Consider the following 5,476-nt stretch of genomic DNA (forward strand, 5'->3'; position numbering starts at 1 on the left):
ATTAAATGTTGTCAACATTCTAGTTCCACATTAACATGGGAAGGTGTGGCTTCATTGGTTAAAGAAGCTCATCGTAATGGAGATTCCAATGTTATGCAAAGGGAAATTGATTTAGCATATGGTTTAAGAGATAAATAGGTACGTATAAATTTATTAATCACCCATATGTTTATCAACTCACAATGCAATAAAATTTACATGTTTGACATATCGCAGGTCAAACACCACAACGCTATGTGCTGCAATGGTCATAAATTTTGCATCAAAAAGTTGGATGACACGAAGAAAACTTGTGATTCCGGCATCACTGTAGTCTTTGAGGTAACAAATATTTCATCGAGAAATGACATACATCCTCAATAGTCTCAAAATCGATACTATGGCATTTTGGATTATATACTTGAGTGTGACTTTAATTCCTTCAAATTAGTTTTGTTCATCATCAAATGGTACGGGCTATGATTGAATGAAAATGATCATGATAGAACTATTATTGAACATGATAATGGTTTTAATCGATCCTATTTATGTGACATTTTTTAAACTTTGTGTTTATTTATGAAATTTGGATTGTTTATTAGCTATGTGATGGATGTTGATTTAAAATACATATGTGATGGATTACATGTTTATGATGATACATGTGACATTTTTTGAACTTTATGTTTATTTATAGAATGTGGATTGTTTATTACCTATGTGATGGATGGTGATTTATGATACATATGTGATGGGTTACATGTTTATGATGACACATATGTGATGCTAATTATGATGCTCAATTACATATATGATGATACATCATGTGATGCTTATGATGCTTATGATATGTATGTATTTATTGTTTATCAACTTACAAATGTAATGCTTATGATGCTCAATTGATGGTGTTGATTTCAAGTATAGTCCCTATGTGATGTTGTCACCCTTAGTGGGAACAGGTCATTGACTACAGACATCGTCAACTATTTAGTTGAGGATCCTGCATAGTCTACATAAAGTAAAGGTAAGGAATTAAAAAAATTTACAATGATTTTGATGACAGCATCTTTTTATTATTTAATACTCTTTTTGTCTACAAAGTTCATGTTGTGTACTATGTAATTTTTAGCTAACAAAAGATAATTGAATTACATGTATAGGAACCTGAACCCCTTTGACGAGGATCATGCACAGTCTCATGGATGGACAGGTATAACTAGTCAATACACCCTATAGAAACAGTTTATTTTTAAAAAATTACTTGGAAAATAAACTTCCTCAGCTTTTCAAACCTCGACATTAGCAGCAAATATAATACAGTTATCAGCACTTGAGGCCCTAGATGGACTTATTCAAATTTTGATCCCAACATCAAATTTAGGGCCGACTTCTTCATCAACATTACCCTCATTTGAAAAATTTCTCTCATTCCCAACTAACTCTCTTATTTGATGGAGTGCAGGTACCCCCAAATAGGTATTTGTCAGATGTGTCTTCCTCGAGTGAAGGAAATGCAGGAATAGAAAATGAAAGTGAGACATGTAGTAGGTCTACAATAGAGAGATCAACAAGAGGTCAAAAGATTAGAAGAAAATTCAATAAATGCATGAAATTTTTCCTTGCTCAAGGGGGGTCATGTTCTTATGATGATGAGACCAAAGGTGACATTGAGGTGCCATTGAGGTACAAACATCTACAGAAACAATGGGTACCCAAGGAACTTCCTCCAATAAACACCGATTTTGTGTTAACGATAGGATATATCGCATAGCACCTTCGTCGTTACATAATTTTGGCCTATTTTCCATGGATGGCATAAAGGTTTGTTACAACAAAGTTTCTGAATTGATAGAGTTTTTCAAACCTTGTTACAATTACAATAATTGGATGCATATTGTTTGATATAAAAAAAGTATGCGTAGGTATGCATTGTCAGCAAATTATATACAACAGAAAGATAATGATCAAAGTAAACGAGTGGTTGTATACATTGATGGTTGGCCAAAAGCAACAAGGAATATTGTAGTTTTTATAAATAGTACGCGACCTTGGTCAACTAATAAACAACCCAATTGCATATTTGAGGCGTGCGAAGGAAATCATGTATTCGTATGTGCAATAAAATCAATAAGTGTGGGCGAAAAGCTTCTAATCGATTACAGTTTGAATTGTATAGATACAAACAAAGTTAATATCATGGGGGTGGTACGTACTATATACCATTTAAATTAACCAACCTCCAATTAATGACTCCAATATATACCTTTTTATTATGAAGTTTTTTTGCTAAGTCTATTGGTTTAATTTTCCTAGCATTTTTTATATTTTTTCTTTGTCACAGGGTGACATGGATCCATCACATAGTGCGAACAGAGATGTAGGTCGCAACACTTCTACTAAGCAGGTAAACCTCATTGTAATTGTACAAATTAGATAGAAGAAAACTGTTACATTATTATGTTCTTTTTTTGAGTGATTTAGACTAATTTTGTAATTGTTAATGATATTCTTGACATAGACGGATGTTCAGGGAAAGGGAAAGGGAGTTGCAGTACCTGAGCACCTCTCTAGGGATGTGGACTCAACAGGATTAAGTGATGATGACCTTGAAAATTCCACACACCCTATGGAATTCATAAAAAAGAATTTTAGAAAAATTAGTAAAGAGATTATTGCTTTGGCATCCGTGTATCCTATGACTGATGAGATATGAGAGAGGGTGCAAGTATTGATTCGGACAACAGAAAACTTGCAAGTAATCAGTAATGAAAGCTTTAGTTATAACAAAAGTTCAATAATGGTTTATATTTTATTCTCTTTTATGTCATTAACTAAAATATGTATGTGTTGTTTTTACAGCAATTTATGCGCCCTCATGAAAGTGGTGGTCATGATCAGGGTGTTGCAGGTACTTCAGGTGATGATGATTTTCTTGGATTATCACTTGCTTGGCTTATCACTTTGAGTACCCAAAACACATCATACTTTATATTGTCAATGTTCATAATAAAGGTTCATCCTTGTTTACAATTCTTGCACTTTTCACATATTTAATGTATTATTCTTCAAGTGTTGTCAATGTTCCTATGCAAATGCCATCACCGCCTCATCAGAGGTTAGCCCCACCTGTATTGCCGACTGCAATATCGGCAACATGTAGCATGTAGACATCCTCTACTGCACATCATATTGGCCTACCCACTATTGGTAGATCCCTCTTTTTCTCTATTTTTTGTTATGTGTTTATTTCCCTTCAAGCATTCTTTCTTGGGGGCATTTCATAGTGAATTCATTTTCTGCAGTAGGAGATGCACATGAGGATGCGCCAGAGGTGACTACTACTGATAACATACCATCATTTCCTGGATCTTCTTGTATTGCTAGTACGGGAATGTTGCAGGCCACATTGGTGGTGAGCGACGAAGAAATGATACCTTTAAAGATACAGAAGGTTCCAGGTACTTTAAAATTATTATTATATATGGTCTAATTATAATTTACTTTGTGATCACTCGTTTTGGACTAATGATCCTATGAATTTTTTGCAGGAAATGATATTTTCTATAAACATCTTAGTGACATTGCATCGGATATATTTGGGCCCACCATATGTAAAAGGCGGTACATCATATGTGAACTAACCCTAATCCACTATTTTGATTTCATATCATTGCTAGAATAGTTTTCCTTTGATCTATTTATTGAACTATAATAAATGTAGCTTCAGTTCATTTCTGAATCTAATAGGTTTGTTTTTGCTTTAAAAGGTGGAATGACGAAGAAAAAAGGTTAAAAGATGAATTGACAAACCAAATGGATGAGTGGTTTTGAAATGACACCTTTGACAAAACCAAGCTCCTTGAAAAAGTTGACACATATCTAAAGTATGTGAGGGACCAATACAGGACCCATTTAGAGAAGAACCTAAAGTATGAGTGTCCCCCCATGATTCCAGAGAGGGAGTGGAAGGACCTGATTTTGGATGCCAAGGAGAGAATTGAAAGGAAAAAAGGAAATACACCACCAGACGCCAAAAGAAAGTACGGGATACTATTAAGAATGTAATTATGTACTAATTAATTACTCTTTATATTTATATAATCAAACATATTTCAAAAAATTTATAGACTAAGTGACACGTCAAAGGAAACCAAGGCAAGACAAGAAAAGAACAAGCAACACAAACTCGGCTCTGGTGGTTATATGAAACTTGTTGCACGAATTGTAAGTATCTCATGTAAATGAAATATTGCATCAAAATATTAAATACTTAGAACTAAGAGTTTAAAGCTATTCTTTGGAGCTTTATGCATTAACCATATAGACATATTATCTATGCTTTGTATGAATTATCTTCTAAAACCAAAAAATTTAGATCAAAACACATGCACCAAAGTATGTAAAAAATAATCAGGTGCTTATAATTTATCATATATTGTATTTTTTTAGTGCAATATAAAAACAAGAGACACATTACATTAGGTTCTTGCTATGTGCAATGGATTTTGTTTTGACTAATTAATCTAAACATTATAATTAATTTGATAATCTAGTTAGTTAAAGAATAATGTATATGGTTGTGTGGATATGCTCTTAGAGAAATATTAACTATTTTTAAAGATTTATAGATACTTTGAGAATCCACAATGATAAGAACCTAAAAAATAAAGAACCTAAAGTATGATTAAATTTTGTAAATTATAACATTGAATTAGCTAATGATGACAAATAATATAATTTGTATTTAGTTTTATTAAGTGCAACTAATCATTGTTAATAAATGGATTTTAATTGATGACAATGGAATTTATATTGTAAGGAGACATTGTTTCAAATTCTAATATAAAATGTTTCATGGTTGAATTATTTCTTGTATAATAATAGCAAGCATCTTGCAACATTTTGGTAAAGTCAATGCAATTTCATTTTGATGCAATACAAAAGGATTAGAATGTCATGGAAACATAACAACACAAGAAGCAAGTTCAAATGTTAGTGTTAGCAACAAAAGACTATCCTAGGCAAGCATATCAAGAGAGATATAAACATGTAATGGAAAGCATGCAAATACAAAAGAGATACACTACACTCCTCCAAATGCTAACCAAGATGTTCATAGTTGCTCCTCCCTTGTTCCTCTCCTCTCCAAGTTACACATGAGTGTAGCTCTCAGCTTTGCACTACTATGGAAGTCTTATGGAGATTCAAGATTGAAGATGATTATGAAAATATGAAAATGTAAACTAAGAATGAGAAAACATCAGTTAATTAAGCTATTATCAATTTTATCCAAAAGACAATGTGGAATATGATTTTACTCTAAAATGCTCTCTCAAATTTCTCTATAACTTAGATGCATACAAGATTTCTGGATTATAGATGTGCTTGAGGATACTTGAGGATTTCTTGAGGATTTGAAAATGAGGAATGTGAGCTCTATTTATAGGTAAAATGGAGCAATGGGTGGTTGAGATTGAGTAATCTCAACAAGGGT

This window comes from Cryptomeria japonica, chromosome 8 (assembly GCF_030272615.1).
Source record: "Cryptomeria japonica chromosome 8, Sugi_1.0, whole genome shotgun sequence".
Classification (NCBI taxonomy): domain Eukaryota; kingdom Viridiplantae; phylum Streptophyta; class Pinopsida; order Cupressales; family Cupressaceae; genus Cryptomeria; species Cryptomeria japonica.